This window comes from Scylla paramamosain, chromosome 7 (assembly GCF_035594125.1).
Source record: "Scylla paramamosain isolate STU-SP2022 chromosome 7, ASM3559412v1, whole genome shotgun sequence".
Classification (NCBI taxonomy): Eukaryota; Metazoa; Arthropoda; class Malacostraca; order Decapoda; family Portunidae; genus Scylla; species Scylla paramamosain.
In genome coordinates, this window is record NC_087157.1 from 18,359,594 (window position 1) to 18,377,418 (window position 17,825).

General features: G+C 40.2%; 1 long non-coding RNA gene across 1 annotated transcript in view; it reads left to right on the forward strand.

Annotated features, from left to right (window-relative positions):
• LOC135102161 (uncharacterized) overlaps positions 1–16,122 on the forward strand; it is a 73,072-nt gene extending 56,950 nt beyond the window's left edge. The window contains exons 3-4 of the long non-coding RNA XR_010269558.1: positions 13,939–14,095; positions 14,592–16,122. This is a non-coding gene — a long non-coding RNA (uncharacterized LOC135102161). The remainder of the gene's footprint in view (positions 1–13,938; positions 14,096–14,591) is intronic.
• Positions 16,123–17,825: the final 1,703 nt, after the last annotated feature.

Below are 17,825 nucleotides of genomic sequence, written 5' to 3' on the forward strand. Positions count from 1 at the left end.
TACAGGATGTTAACAAATATTAGGGTGGCATTTCATTACATGGATAAGACTATTATGAAAAAATTATAGCCACTATGCTATGTCCCAGGCTAGAATATACAGCAGTGGTGTGGTCTTTGCATGTGAAGAAAGACATAAAGAATTTGGAAAGAATTCAGAGGGCAGCTACAAGGATGGTACTGGAGCTGAAAGACCTAACATATGAAGAGAGGTTAAAGGAAATGGGACTGTCAACTTTGCAAGTTAGAAGTGAAAGAGGAGATCTAATGATGTACAAAATAGTTAACCACACTGAGAAGATAGATAAGCAGGACTTGGTGTTGCTGGAAGATGATGAAGCACCCAAAGAAGATCAGGATTAGTCAGTGTCTGAGGGACATCAAGAAGTACAATTTTCCACATAGAACTGTGGATATCTAGAATGGTCTAAATGAGGAGGTTGTTTACAGCACCTAACATGCAGAAATTTATGGAAATGCTGGATAAATATAGATATGGAGACAGGACACTATGAGCCCTGCTTGAACCCTGTATTATACAACTAGGTAAATACACACACACACACACACACACACACACACACACACACACACACACATACACACACAAACGGTGGTGGCAGAGCTGACAGGACGTGTTTCCTAGTGCTCTACATATAGAAGTGAAGGAATAACACAAATCACTCATGGTGGAACAAGTTATGATATGAAGACCCAGGAATACCTAGGTGGTAAATAGGGAGGGGAGAAATAGTGCATGAGTATAGTTATCCTGTCTCTAGGAGAGTTTGGTTGGTTTGTTTACACTTTGGACAAAATGGCATAGGGCGACACCACAAAAGAATGGGAGTCCTTTGAAGGTTTTACTGGTGAAGAAAGATAACTATATTATAGATTGCAGTATAGAAAAATTTTATATATGGAAAAATTGATGGACAAGTTAGTGAAGAGAATAAAGACATTGGAGGGACACCAAAAGGTGACAGGTGAGGAATTGGTGATTATTATGGCAAAGTTGATGGAGATGGAAAATAAAAATGAGAAGTTAAAGGTGGAAAATGACTGTTTAAGGAAACAAATAAAGGAAAAAGTAGAAACTGTTCTGAAAGAAAATGAGGAAATGAAGGCAAGTGTAAAGGATGTGGAAATGAGACAAAATAAGTGGTTAAATGAATTTATATTTGAAGAAGAAACACTAAAGAAAATAATAAAACAACAAGAAAATGAGAAACAAAATCTGACAGAAAGTGGTAAGAGAAAAAGTTAGTGAGACACTGTAGAAAAATATAAACAAGTAATTGTATTTGGATTAAAGGAAAAGAAAATAGTAAGCAGAATTAAAAGAGAGGAAAAGGAAAAGAACCTGTTGAATAAGTTACTGAAGAAAGTGACAGGTGAAGACAGTCAGGTAGTAAAGCAAGTGGAAGAGTTCCATAGAATTGAGAAATATGAAGAAGAAAAAATGAGATCCATAAGAATAAGGTTTGCAACACAGGTACAAGCAGAGGAAGTAATTAATGGGTCTTGGAGATTGCCTGGAGATGAAGAATATAAGAATGTATGGATAAACAGGGATATGGATGAGACTGAAAGGTTGAAGCAAAAGGAGCTGGTAAATAAGGCTAAACAAAAAAAAAAAAAAAACGAATGGAGGTGGAGAAGTCTTCTGAAGAGTAAGAGATATAAGGATAAAGAAATGGTACATCAAGCTGTAAGTGAGGTATGTTATACTAATGTAAATGGATTAATGTCAACAAAGATGGAATTAAATGAGTTATTAAACAGAATCACACCAGATGTTGCTGTATTATGTGAGACAAAATGGAAAAATGAATGGGGAACTCCTGACATTGGTGATAATAAATATGATTTATGGATGAAAAATAGAAATGACAAGGGAGGAGGTGGAGTGACAATTCTGACAAAAAAAAATGTGGCAAAGTGGAGAAGGTAATAAAAGTGAAGACATGTCTGAAGTTCTACAAGTCATGATTAGAAGTGGAAATGGAAGGATAATGAATTATGTAAGAGTGCATGTGCCACCTATGACCAATGCTTGGCAAAAAGAAGAGCAAGAAGAGATGTTGGTAGATGTGTTGAAAGGTCTTGAAAAAATAGTGAAGGAAAGTAGTGATATAGTTATTGTTGGTGATTTTAATTGTAAGGAGATAAATTGGGAGACATTGACAACTACTGGAAGCGAGAGCTCATGGAGTAATAGACTGTTAAACTAGGCGGCGAAAAACTTAATGATTCAATGGGTTGATTGTGATACCAGATTTAGTGGAAGAGATAAACCATCAAGACTTGGTTTAGTGTTTACCAAGGACATGGAAATTATTGAAACTATACACTATGATAGCCCCCTAGGTAAAAGTGAACATGTGTTGATGGAATTTAATCTGAAAAATGAAAATGTAATCATTGATGAAAATTATAAGGTGAAAAGATTTAAATATAGTAAAGCTGATTTTCAAAAATTAAAAAAAAATAATTTGCTGCCATGGACTGGAAAGACTCTGAAGATGCAGATGTTCAGAAAAAATGGGCTGTTTAGCCCCCGTAATGTTTCTGGCGTATGTCAACAATATGGTGGATGAGGTTGACAGTTATATAAATATGTTTGCAGACGATGCAAAATTATTGAAAAGAGTGGAAAACAATATGAATTGTGAAATATTACAGAAAGATCTAAATAAGATATATAAATGGAGTAAGAAATGGGAAATGGAATTTAATGCAAAGAAATGCAAGGTGATGGAATTAGGAAAAAGCAAAAGATTGACAAGGTCCTACACTGTGGGAGAAGTGGAAATTAAGAAAACCAAAGAAAAAAAAAAGACTTGGGAATTACAATAAGTGATAATTTATCGCCAGAAAAACATGTAAACAACATGTTGGGGAAACCTATGAGTTACTAAGAAAGATGAAAGGGGGCAAGTGCTTACATGGATGAAGAGATGATGAAAAAGTTGATGGAATATGTGATTTGACCAAAACTGTTTGGTCACCCCATGATAAAAAGGAAATAAGGAAAATAGAAAGGATCCAGAGAGCTGCAACCAAACTGGTACCAAGTTTGAGAGATTTAACCAATGAAGAAAGATTAAGGAGATTGAAGCTTCCATCATTACAAGAGAGAAGAGAAAGAGGGGACCTGATTGCTATATACAGAGCTTTAAAGGGTAAGGATCAAGTTGACAAAGAAGACTTATTTGTGTGGGACTCAAGAGATACAAGAGGACATGGAGTGAAATTGAGGAAAACAGCAAGTAGAAGAGATGTCAAGAAATGTGGTTTCCCAAATAGAAGCATAGAAATATGGAACAACTTAGATGAAACAGTGGTACAAGCAACAAATATTCATTAATTTAAAGTTAAGCTGGATGCTTATAGATATGGAGACAGGACAGCATGAGCATAGCTCTTTTCCTGTAAAACACAAATAGGTAGTAAATACAACTAGGTAAATACACACACACACACACACACACACACACACACACACACACAATAGATGTGTGAGGATAACAACAGATGCCGCTGCTAATATCCTGCTGTTTACATCACTGAGAGCTGTCCTTGGTGGTGGGAGTCACACTAGTGTTACTTGCTGCTGTCCTGTCTCCAAAAAAGTTTTAGGGAAAGTGTGATGACTGCCATAATGAGCAGGGAACCTCAGCCCCTACACCTCCAACGGGGACTGTTCTGAAGGAAAGACTGGGATTTTTCTGGTTTTGGTGGGGATGAGAGAAGAACTGGAGAGAGCTTGTTGGGAAGAAGTTTTATTGAGCTGGAGAGTGAAATGCGAGAGATGTAAGTAAGGATGGAAAAGATGGAAAGAATGGTTGAAATTTTGACTACTGAGAAGGGAGTTTAGAAAGGTGTGTATGATGATTTACACACAAAATTAACAAAGTACACGAGACTTACCGTAGGTCAGTTGAAGTGTACTTCTAATTTTTCGAGGCAAATCACCTCTGCTGGTGCGGAGATTTCACATGAGAGAGAGAGTGCGTCACGCGCTGCCGGCAGACTTTAAAGCAAGGACTCGACATCCACATGATGAACCAATTAGGAAATTAAGTAGCCTGTAGAGCTTAAGGTAGGGAGGGAGAGGAGGGCATGTGAAATCTCCGCACCAGCAGAGGTGATTTGCCTCGAAAAATTAGAAGTACACTTCAACTGACCTACGGTAAGTCTCGTGTACTTTGTTAATTTTACTTCGGCAAAATCACCTATCCGCTGGGCGGACATTTCCCATGAGGCTTTGAAGCCATGTGGATGACGAGGGAGGATGCAATAGTAGAGAGGAAAAGGAAATGCCCCACAAGAAACAGTACTATAACTATTATTCCATGGAAGGATCTTGTACATGAGACAATCATACAATTGGTGTATAAAATAAGGTACATTGCATCCAACTTAATCCAATCTACAAACAATGTTGAAATATGGTAACAGTTCACATCATAAGGTAAACCTAAGGTACTAGATACTAAATACTTAAAATATCCGTGTACTGCAACACTGGAGTGCAGCAACAAACCCAAATCATGTCTTATTCTAGCACTGCATCCTGAAAGAGGTCAGAAGCAGCCACAATGTTCTTATTATAATATTTTGCAAAGGTAGATTCCCTAGACCAGCCCGCCTTAGCCATAATGCATGCGACAGGGACAGCCGCCACTCCAGCATTTGAAGCTGCTGCTGGCCGCACACTACCAGCGGAAAACTTTGAGATGTCTATGCCGGACATGCAGAGAATGGTCCTGACCCAACGGGCAATAGTGTCTTTGGAAACTGATTTGTGGGGTTTTATGAAGCTAATGAGGAGCCTGGCATCAGTGTGCATCTCATCCTGTCTAAGCTCTTTAGTCACATCAATGTACCTCAGGAGAGTGCTACAGACACATAATCGTGGATCCTTAGGGTAACGATGGAATGTGACCCTGTTGATGTTAAAATTTGGTCTGGATTGCTTAAGAGTGCCCCCCAACTGTACTGAAATGGAGTGTTCATTAATGAGCATGTCTCTGATTAACAGTAGTTGTAAAGTTTGAATTCTGGCAGCTTGAGTTAAGGCCATCATCATAACCAATTTTAGCGTTAATTCTTTAAGTGTTAATGCATGTAAGGGGAACATGGACCTTAGTTGCTCTAAGACAGGTTGGACGTCCCAAGTGTCAGTGTACCTGGGCTGAGGAGTTCTAAGATTGAAAACCCCTCTCATGAATCGGATGACCAAAGGGTGATTTCCTGCCCTGCATCCGTCCACCACAATGCCGAGAGAAGACAGGGCATCCCTCGCAGTGTTCACACACTCATAACCCACACCCCTGTCAAAGGTTTCCGTCAAAAAATTTACAATGTGACCTACAGTTGGAGAAGTGGGATCGACATTCCGTCTACCACAAAACAACGACCCCCTCTGGACATGTGGGCGGTATTGCCTCTCAGTACCTGGTTTCCAGGAGGCAAGTATGATGTCCGCAGCCGCCGGCGAAACTCCTCGTTTCTGCAAGTTTTCCCTGACAGAAGGCATGCCATGAGCCTCGTGTGGGACATGATGGGGTGTGGATCTGTTGTGGACGGGTGTGTTAGAACATTCCTCCTGTTCGTTATCAAACGTGGGAAGTCTATTAGCAACTGGAGCAGCATGCCCATCCAAAACTGGGATGGCCACAGAGGAACCACCATCCAGCCTCGTGCTTGCTCCGCACGTAACTTCTGAAGGCACCTAGCAATTAATGAGAATGGGGGGAAAATGTAAGACAAATCAAAGTTTGACCAGTCCAAGGAAAAAGCATCAAAATATTTAGCCTCCGGATCTGGCAACCACGAACAGAATGTATTAACCTGTTTGTTAAGCCTTGAGGCAAATAAATCAATGGACAGTGTCCCAAAAACATTACACAAGGTAGTAAAAATGTGTGAGTCGAGTTTCCACTCATGTCTGTCATTAATCTTGCGAGAGGCTACATCAGCCAAGGTGTTGTCCTTCCCCGGTATGTGCGAGCATGTAACCCATGAGTCATGTTCCAGACACCAATCCCAAATCTGGGTAGCAACATCATTACAGGACTTGGACTTTGTGCCTCCCATTTCATTGACATAGTTTATGGCAGTGGTATTATCACAAAAAACTCTAACATGTCTACCTTCCAGCTCATGTTCAAATGCTTGCAAAGAGAATAGAATGGCTTTCATCTCCAGGATGTTAATGTGAAGCTCCTTTTCATCCAGGGACCAAGTACCACTTGTAATCTGACACCCCAAATGACCCCCCCAACCAAGGCTGGAGGCATCAGTAAATAAATCGATGTCAGTACCTGGCCTAAAAATGTGTCTGTGGTGTCTGTCCACATTGTCTAACCACCAGGAAAGGTCTAGTTTCATGTCTGCAGTAATATTCAAAGGCCTGTCAAAATTACCATACTCCTGTTTCAAAGCGGCAATTTTTCCCCCCTCCAACTTCCTGTAGTGAAGTTTACCTAACTCCACTGCTGGGATCGCAGCCACCATGAGGCCAATCACCCTGGCCACCTCTCGAATGGGGGCAACATCTTTACACAAAAGTTCTGCACATCCTTGGCGAATTTTGATTAGTCTACGCTCAGGTAAAGAGGCAGTCATGAACTTGGTGTTAATAACATTGCCTAGGTATTCAATACATTGTGTGGGGGTGAGAACAGACTTCTCCATATTGATACAAAAGTCTAATCTCTGCAACAGAGAAATGGTGGCCTGAATCGCCTGAAGACATCCTGAGTAAGAGTTACTGCAAATTAATGTGTCATCTATAAAGCTGGTGATAGTGTATCCTTCCTGCCTTAGAGTAGCAAATACTGGCTTCATCAGTTTGGTGAAAAGCCGAGGTCCCTCAGAAATGCCATTAGGGAGGCAGGTGAATTGATAGATAACACCTTGCCATGTAAAACATAAAAATCATTGTTGCTCATCTGCAACCCTAACAGAATAATAAGCATGCCTGAGATCGACAGAAGCCAAAAAATCACCCTGGTTGATGAGCCTGATGGCCTGTTCAAAATTTTCCATTTTAAAATGTTTATATGGTATGGATTTGTTTAACCTCTCCAAGTTAAGAACCAGGCGAAATTCCCCGTTTTTCTTTTCTCGCAAAAAAATAGGGAAGATAACCTGCTGAGTTTGTTTGTGTGTGACTTTAATGACTTTAAGCTGTAAAAGTTTTTTGATCTCTCCAGAAATTATCCCCTGTTGCACAGTGTTGAACCTGTATTCCAAATCATTAAAAAATAAAGGATGAACACTATCGACATCAATATCAAGGTGGCAATGCTGAACAATATCCAAAATGACAGGGTCACTGGTAATTTTACGCCACTCATGCAGGAAAGAGTGTAGTCTGCCAGCTTCAAAACATGCACTTGCCTGTAAGTTTACTGGGGCTGCCTGCTGCGGCTGCCCCGTCCCTTGGAGTTTTTTGGCTCCACATCCTGACGAGTGGAAGGCAGTCGTGGGGCAGCCCTGGAGCCATACCCCTGTTGCCCGTAGGGTTGGAACCTGGCGTAATATCCCCTACTAGCAGGCTTGTTCCAATATCCACCAGGGCATTTACCTGCGAACTTGCTAGTAAAGGCAGGCTTTTTCTGCGAGAACTTACTCCGCAGTTTCTCCGCTTCCTCAATTTGTCTGGCAGACTGGGACACATCGTCACCGAACAGAAAGCGAGTAATTGGCACCTTATCTGAACAAAGATGAGCATATTTATAGTTTATCTCACGTTTCATGACAAAACGCCTGGCCAAATTGTTCCTGTGATTGGCATTGCCTAGCAATGCCAATGCACCATTTAGCATGCTCACCTCATGTGCCAACTTGGGGTTACCTTCCTGTTCAGCCAAATCATCCAGTGCCACTAAGGATTTGGTGATAATGGTTGAAGCCCGCAGGATGTCCTTATTTACCTCCTTCAAGCGGAAGTCTGTCTTCCTGGCATCCAGCTTCAGGGCCTCCAACACCTGTGGGTTGCATTCCACTGGCGCAAGAGCATGGCAGTTATTAGGCCTCTTGACAACATCGTCCTCACACATGGCCTTGTAGACCTCCTCTCTCATACCATTATCAAAGAGAAAGTTTACCATCTCTGCCACTCTATTGTCAATGTCAGCAACCACCGTGTCAGAAGGACCAAAGGCCTTAGTGCCCTGAATTAAGGTGCTGTCAGCAGGGGCGGCAGGCATCGACACTGCCTCATCCTCACTCATCCTGGCCGAGAAACCAGAAAAGTGGCAGAACAAGGAGGCGACAAACCCCAGCCCCCCAGAGTACTGTCCTCCACAGTCACCTGCGCCGACCCAGTAGGGGGTGGTAGTTGCCGTCTGTCTGCCTTCAAGGCCTCCACTTCACCCCGCAAATCAGCCAAGGCGTCCAACACAACTGACCAAGGGGGAGGAGCAGGAGAAGTGCCGCAGGAACCACGTGCGTCAGCACTGTTACGTAATCTCACGCAACCATGCCTCCCACTCAAGCGACGAGATGAATGATCCCTGTGCCTGTCGTCGTCATCTTGAGGGCGAACAGTGGACCCAGGTGGGGCAGAAGGGGAAGGGGATCAAGAGGCAGAGGACGCTTCACCAGACTCTGACATGGCTGCCGCACTGCGATAAGGAGAACAAAGCCGTAAGCTTCCCACACAGTTCCATCGTCAGTGGAGACCGATATACCAATAATATAACTCGCCCCAAAAACGGGTAACGAAGTTGAAGGCACTGTACCTGCGTAACAAGTATCGTGGCCTTATCTGAAAGAAAACAGCAAAAACTTGGGAGTCCGTATGACCCAGAATGACCGTGTCTGCCCGACGCGGCGATCAGCAAACAACTGCCAGCAGCGCGTGACGCACTCTCTCTCATGGGAAATGTCCGCCCAGCGGATAGGTGATTTTGCCGAAGTAAAATTAGCACTATATGAGAAGAAAACAATGGAGCATGAAGACAAGGTTGATGAGTTAAATGTAAAGCAGGGAATTTGGAAGAAGGAATAGAAGGAAAAGAAGATCAACTTTAGGAGGATTGTGGAAGAGCAAACTAAGGTAAATGTCAGCATACCAACAGAAAAGGTTGCTAAAGTGATCAAGCAGAGAGAAAACTTGGTGAGAGACACAGTAGATAGGAAAAAGACTGTAGTGGTATTTGCTTTAAAGGAGGAGTGTGTACCACAGAGGCAAGAAAGGGTAAAGAAGGAAAAGAGGTGAGTGGATAAAATGGTGAAAACAATACAAGAAGACAAGGAGCTGGCAGAAGAGATTGAAGAAATTTGAAGATTGGGCAGATATGTTGAGGGTAGACAGCATCCCACTAAAATAAGGTTTAGATTACAAGCAGCAGCTGAAGAAATAATAGGCAAAGCTTGGAAATTGGCCAGAGTTGAAGAGTACATACAAATATGGATAAAAAAGATAAGACCAGAGAAGAGAGAGCCACTATAAATGAATTAAGAAAAACAAATGAAAAAAAAAATAAGAAAGATTAGGAGTGGAGAAGAAGAGGTTCTGTTGGAGGGCCATAGACATGAGGGTGAGAAAGTGGTACAGGAGAGAGGACAGTGCAGAGGGGGAGGATTAAAAGTGGCACATGCAAACATAACTGGTTTGATGTCAGCAGTGTTGGAAGTAAAGATTGTTTAAAAGAATATCATGGGTATCATGGATATCATGGGAAATGTTGAAACAAAACTGGTGAATGATGTGGACATTTTAAATATTAGAGATGGAAAATACAACCTCTGGATGAGAAATAGAAAAAGTAAGGAGAGTGGAGATGTGATGCCCCTAGTTGGAAAAGATTTGATGGTGGAGTCTACTACATGTGGAGAGGGGGAGCCAGAAATAATGAAAGTAAGCTTAAAAAGAAATCTGGGAAGATGCCACATACTGTAGTGACTTATATTCCCCCTTATTCCGACTCTTGGGGAGAGAGAGAATACAAGAGAATACTAGAAGATACAAGGGCATGTTTATCCAAGTTGCTTGAAGAAAATTAAAATGTACTAGTGATGGAAGACTTTAACCCCCTAAAGAACTGAGGACGTTGATCATCATCCTGCCGCTATAGGACTGGAGACATTGAATGATGTCTTTGCTAAAATAAAGGCAAATTATGCCATTTTCTGCCCAATTTGCTAGCCCGGGCTATGACTACACTGATTTCAAGTCAGACAGCAAGGGTTATCAGTCTACAGCTAGGCTCCGTCATGGCCAGGAATGTGATTCCAGGGCGTCTGATTCAGCTCACTTGCTGAATTTCCTTACCTTCACTCCCCACGCTCATACCATGCTAACCACACTATCAGCTATTGTAATGCACGGGGGCAGAGAAAATACCCAGGTAGGGGGTGTATGGAAAATGTAGAGCACCTGTTTTCTTTTTCCCCTAGCCACAGCCGGGGCAAGCCAATCAGACAAGTGGGCTGAGCCACACTCAGTGTACACTGACACCACCTCATTCAACTCATGATATCTCCGTAATCATGGCACCAACAGACTTCCAGATGAGGCCATTCAAAAGAGTTGATTGTGGGGAGAGTACAGTTTTCATTCACTTGTTCATTGTAGGTTAAGAGAAATAAGCATGCAAAAACAGGCTATTTTACATGTTTTAAGTTCAAGCTGTGGTCCTGGTGGTCAGTCAAATTTCCCCCACCCCCCTCAGGTCTTTAGGCATTAATTGTAAAGAGGTATCTTGGGAAAGTTGGACCACAGAAAGTAGCAAGTCATCATGGAGGAAGAAATTACAGGAGTTGGCTATTGCAAATATTCTTGCGTAGTGGATTAAAGAAGACACGAGATTCAGAGAAAATGACACCATCAAGACTCAGTCAAATTTTACCAAGGAACAAGTCATAGTAGAGGATTTAAAACACAAAAACCCAATAGGAAAAGGTGATTATGCATTGATTCAGTTCTTAGTAATGGATGAAAACATCAGTACAAGAAAAGAAGACCACAAGAGAGAATGGTTGAACTATAGTAAGACAAATTTTGGAGAAGTTATGAAGAATTTTGATGAAGTGGATTGGAACAAAGTATTTCAAACGGGCGACATAGAAGAAAAGTGGACCACCTTCCTGGATATTTATAATAAAGGAGTGGAGAAATGGGTCACAAAGAAATCAATGAAGAACATATTTAAGAAGAATTGGTATAATAAGAGATGTGCTAAAAGTAGACTGGAGAGAGAAAAGCATGGAACAAGTGGAGGGAAAATAAAAATTTACTTGTAGACTAATTATATAAGAAATAGGAACGAATATGTCAAAATACGCTGAGATGAGCTGAAGAATTACGAAAAGAATGTTGTGGATGAATGTAAAGATCTACCAAAACTGTTTTATAGATTTATCAATGGAAAATTGAAGATTAAAGAAGACATCAGCAGAGTAAAAAGTTGGAGAAGAAAACAGTCAGAGGCCCAGTAGAGATGGCAGAAGTGTTCAACAGATACTTCCACTCAGTGTTTACTAAGGAAAATGATTTTAGGGAAGAAAAGATAACAATAGAAAATGAGAATAGTCTGAAAGAGGTAATAACATCATCATCAGAAGTAGAGATTGTTGGAAGAGCTGGATATAAGGAAAACAATTGGACCTGATGGTGTGTTGAACTGGATTCTAAAGGAGTGCTGTTCACAACTAGCCAAAGTGATACACAATATAATCAGTGCCACCCTGCTGGAAGGAAGAGTACCTAAAGATTGGAAATGGGTGGATATTACCCCAAATCACAAAACTGGAAGTAAAGAAGACAAATTAGATCATAGACCAGTATAGATCAAGTGTGGCATCATAGATTTATGAAAAGATCATCATCAAGAGCAGATAGGTGAAATACCTGGAAGACAACAATGTGATAACAAAGAGACAATTCAGATTTAGAGAAGGATGATCTTGTGTAACAATCTGATAAGCTTCTTCTCAAAAGTAATGGACATAGTGCAAGAGACAGACAGACGCGCTGACTGCATATACCTGGACCTAACAAAAGCATTTGATAAAGTACCATACAAAAGGCTAATATGGAAATTGAAAAATATAGGACTGGGAGGATCATTATTAAAAATGGATGACTGACTTTTTGACAGACAGAGAAATGAGGACAGTAATCACAGTTGAAATGAGTTCTACAATTATCATTAGTAGCACCATTTATGTTTGCAATACAGTAAAATCCCTCTTATCCGGCATCCACAGGACCACCGACATGCCGGATACTTGAATATTGCCGGATACTTGAATAGAAGTGAAATTATGTCCACAATCACCACCCTACACTCACGCATCTTATCACAACAAAGATCAGCTGATCGCCGTGCCGTGCGTCGCCACCCGCACTGCCACCTCACACTCACCTACACACAGTTGTAGCATTGGGCCTGTAATTGTGACTCCTTCTGATCTTTTCAAGCTGAATCACTCGTATAATACTTTGTCCATCATTTCACCACGATGATACTGCAGTGTGTGATGATTTTCCACTGCCTTTGGGGTGTCAGTGGCTTTCATGTAATCCCGCAACTTTTTCGTTTGGGATTTAATGTCATAAATAGTTGATGAGCCCACACCATATTCCGCCATTAGTTGCAGTCTGCTTTCACCTCTCTCTAATCATCGACAAATGTCTACCTTCTGCTTAAGTGTAAGCACAACATGCTTCCTCTTTTCTACAACTTTAGCATTATGAAGGCGTCAGGCGATAAACAGTGCACACGCAGGACTGAGTCACTGAGTAAACACAGTGCAGTGGGTCGCGGGTGGCGCGAAGCAGTGCGCTCTGGTGGCGAGGGGACAAAGTATGCCTCGCGTGGGAATTTTAATTGATTTTATGAGTACACACTGATTTTTTATTGATTTTAAGGCTCAGGGAAAAATGTGCCAGATACTTGAAGCTGCTGGACACTCAAATGCCGGATGAAAGGGATTTTACTGTATATGTAAATGACATGACAAGAGAAGTGACAAGCTACATAAGCCTCTTTGCTGATGATGCTAAGATTATGAGAAAAGTAACAAATAAAAAGACTGAAAGTCTGAATCAAGACTTAATTAAGATAAATGAATGGTTGTTGAGATGGAACATGGAATTTAATGCCAAGAAATGCAGTGTGGTGAAGTTTGGAAAGTGCAAAAAGAACAGAAGACAACTACTATTTGGGAAATGAGAAAATTACTTTAAGAACAGAAGAAAAATCTGGGATTAACCAATTCTAATAAACTGTTGTTTGCAGAGCATATTAACAAGATCACTGGAGAAACATATAATATGCTGAGAAACATCAAGATGGTACTCACCTTTATTGGTGAAGATATGATAAAAAAAACTGATAACAATGATATGTCCAAGATTAGTGTGGTCACCAAGTATGAAGAAGGATATCAGAAAGCTAGAAAGAATTCAGAGAGCTGCAGCAAAAATCCCTACAAGCCTAAGAGGGTATAGTTATAGAGAGGTTGAAGAGATTGGATCTGACTACACTGGAAAAAATGAAAGAGGTGATTTAACAGCACTATATAGAATACTGGAAGGGATGGAAAAGTTGGACAAGGATGACCTTGTGATACCAGATACGAGAGGTACCAGAGGACATGGAAGAAAATTGAAAAGGAGTGTTTGCAGAACAGACATTAAGGAACATGGCTTTTCTCACAGAAGCATAGCAGTGTGGAATCAAGTTATTGATGAGACTGTGTGTGCCAAGACAGTTCATAAATTTAAAGAAAATTTGGATAAGTCAATATGGAGATGGGATAGCATGAATCTAGTGTGGCTCTTATCCTGTATCTCACAACTAGGTAAATACATATTTAATAGTGCATGGATTATTTAGGTATTATTTTGAAAGTTTAATCCAGATTTATCTGTGAATGTTTAAATATTAATGATTCTCTTCACATTTGCCAGAGCCAAGAAGAAATATAATACAGACAAGAGACAATGCATGAAGACAGATGAGGGATCTCCAAACAAGAAGATGGATAATGTGAACACAGCTACTGTGCTCACCATCATTTCTCAAGAGTTAGACTCTTCAGTATTCTGGGAACTGACAGACCAGGAAGTAAGTATTTTCTGTAATATTTTTTTATCTGACAAAACAGAAGTAATAAGTACAATAAAGACCCTTAAAAGGAAACAAACGGAAAAATGTAGTCAAAAGTTTTAATTGAAAACTATTTCACATGATCAGAAAAGTCATAAGATATTTGCCTAACTAAAAACAAATATACAGGAATACAATTATATACAATTATATATATTCTGTATATTAGGAATATACAGAATAATTCCATTGATTATCTGCTGTCTTAGAAATATAATTTTAGCTCTATTTATGCACTTGCAATAAATTTTGGGGAACCTGTTGGTCACTTTAATTATCTTTTCTTGTTTGGGGTGGCCATGTAGTCTCTCTCTCTCTCTCTCTCTCTCTCTCTCTCTCTCTCTCTCTCTCTCTCTCTCTCTCTCTCTCTCTCTCTCTCTCTCTCTCTCTCTCTCTCTCTCTCTCTCTCTCTTGTAATATGACTGATAATATTCTTTTATTTTTGGCACTTCAGGCTATGTTCCAAGTACTGTGGTACTGCATGTCCCTCCCACAATCAGGCCACAAACTCGCAACACCAGTTTGTGATCACCATCTCTCAAGCATCTGTCACATCCTCTGCCTCTTGATCAGCTGAGACACCATCTGGATCACAATCAATTGAGATACCTTTTGCCTCTGGCATTAACAGGCACCAAAATTTTAAATCCCTGGCTTTGAGATGTCCTATCTAAAGGATATTTTGCTTGTCATTTCAGAGCAAGTGCTATGAAGACACAATGGAGTTGGATGAACATGAACATGAGATGGATTTAGGAAATTTAAAATGAACAAGAACGCCTACTAATTGAAAAGATACAGGATGCGAAAGTAGAATTGCTGTGTTTTAACTGGAAAAATCCAGATAGAACTAGATTTTCTGCATCCACACTATTGATTCAGGATTTTCAGTTTACACTTAGGCTTCAAAGAATGCAGATCCCAAACAGAACAAATGGTTATGAGTTGCCTGAGGAGTGCAGAAGGAAGGTGATAGTTTACTCCATCTGAACTGGGATGACCAACAATGTCATCATAGTTGAAGTTGCCACTGAGGACAGTCCAGAGAATTAGGAAGCTGTTAGTAGATCCTGACCTTGATGTGGAGGTCATGACTACCAGAGACATGCAATTGAGGAGTGAAGAGTGGCAATTTAATTTTGTATGTGCAGCAACTCAATGACACTGATCTCTCCATCTCAATCCTTGAAATTTCTGTGTTTGTGCCATTCTGAAAGCATTCTGACTGAAGATCCTTGCAATAACTCCACAAAATGTGGATGGGACTGCTCACTGAAATGACAAAAACAAATCTTGTAAACAGCAAGTTTTTTTTTTTTTCTTTTCTGATGAGAAAATCTTTTGCCAGGATGAGTGCACAACAAGCAGAGCAATAGATCAATAGGCTATGTGTCCTAAAGATGTGCCCAGAGTCATGAAAACAAAGTTTTCTGTTCACATTGTGGTCTTTGGTGTTGTCAGCAGTGACAGGCATGTTATGCCACACACATCATTAAAGAAGGCCTGAGAGTGAACCAAAATAGAACCAAAAAAGAACCAAGAGGTTCTAGCAACCATAATCAAGCCTTGGAAGTTGCTGCAGAAGACAATACATGTTCTAGCAAGATTCTGCATCAGCACACAAGGCCAGGAAAAATCAGAAGTGGCTTGAGGATAATTTTTTTTTTTACCATGTTACCCCAGGTATGTTGCCTCCAAACTAACCTGACTACAATCCCTTTGACTATTTTGTATGGAGGAGCAGTTAAAAGGATCACTAAAAAGACTACCCATAACAATGAAGCTGAGCTGAGGTAGAGAATCTGCCAGGCATTTCAAAATTTGTCTCCTGGTATTGTAAAATTCTTATCCTCTCAATTTTGAGATGATCTGATTGTGATGATGTGGTTGATGCTGAAAGAGGCTTTATTGAATAAATTCTGTCAAAAAAAACACTACTTTGCTCTTGTTTCTTGAATTTTCAATAAATGTTTTAAAATAGAAAACATTTTTCCGTAATACAAATTTGTGGTGTACATTTGTGGGAATTAACATACAAAATATAAATTAAGAGATCTACACAATGACATACTTAAGAATTGTGTATTGTGTATGTTATGTGTATGATATTACCAAAAAAATCAATCAGTGAAACACCTATGAAGTGGAAATGTAGCTCTCCTTGTGGAAGTGTGGCAAGCGATACACATTTGGGAACTTGGCATCAATATGCATTGATGGCAAGCCCAAGTTATAGTATGTTAGTGGCAGACCTAAGCTTAACTAAGTACCTAATAGTGCACAGGCCTGAGACTGGTCAGAGTACTTAGCTGGAATGTTGACTGGAATGCCCACCTGGAGTAGTAAGTTGAGTGGAGTGCAGCAACTTTTTTGTGTGGTAGCTGGAGTGACTGCTACTCACCCTTAAGTGTAACTGCATGAGCCACACTGGGAATGTGCTTATAAAAACTTGGGTCCAGAGTTCTGTTCTTCTTGAGGCCCAGACCCTAGCTGATTAAAAACCCACTGTTTAAGATGGGTTGTTAAACTTCATTTCATGACAATGCCTGTCACCATTTATCATATACCTGTTAGAAATTAATGTTTCTAACAAAGCCCTTCCACTGAGAAAAGTAAATAAATATTTACCATATTTGCCAGTGCATTAGACACTTTTTTCTTGAAAACAAGTTTCTAATAATTACCGTGCATCTAGTGCAGTGGTAGTACAGATGCCTAGGCCTACTGGTGTGGAGTTAACCCATTTAAGCCGATAAAAAATGAAAGTTAGAATTTCATGTTGCTGCTTTCCTATATGCATAATGTGAAAGGAAACTGCAGAAATTTGATAAAAAAACTCCATATGTGCAATTTCTTACATTTTATTGCAAAAAATCTGTTGTTGCACAAATGCAACAAGTGGCGGTCCGACCACATTACATGTTGCGTAAACGCAACTGTTAGCATGTACTAACAAAAACATAAGAAAGAAAAAACTCTTGATTTGAACATATATGGGCACTATGGGAAACTTAAAAAAGTCAAAGGAGGGTCCTAGGATACAATTCTTGGCAAGGAAGAAAAATTGAAAAAAACAGATACATTTCACTTCTGATATATGATAATAATTTCTTCACTAAAAAAGAAATATGAGAATTACTTCACTATAAATGAAAGAAAACCAGTGATTAGAACCCCTGAGAGAGAGAGAGAGAGAGAGAGAGAGAGAGAGAGAGAGAGAGAGAGAGAGAGAGAGAGAGAGAGAGCTATAATATAGTTATCGAAAAAGAAATAGTACAACCTAGATACATTTTCATAGGATTCCGCTGGCCTACGTGGTATGATACTGTACTGAACACTTTTGATGCAGGTATACTTTACATTTCTTGCATATGAATACAGTCTGAGTGTTACATAACTGACAACAACAGCACCTTGGAGGATCTGTCTTCACGATGTGATGCCCAACATTATCATACCATATTTGTGCAGATATACCTGCAACACTGAGAACTGATTGTGATCTTTCTGTGTTATTTGGCTTTTTGCCATGATTCTGTAGCCATTCAGTAGCAGCAGCACATATGAATGACAACATATCCTCTTTGTACCCTCCTTCCCTTGCAAAAATCCAGGCATTATTTACACATACTGTAATCAGGTAAGTGACGATTGGAATGTACCACTTTTTCCCACGAATTAAAAGCCA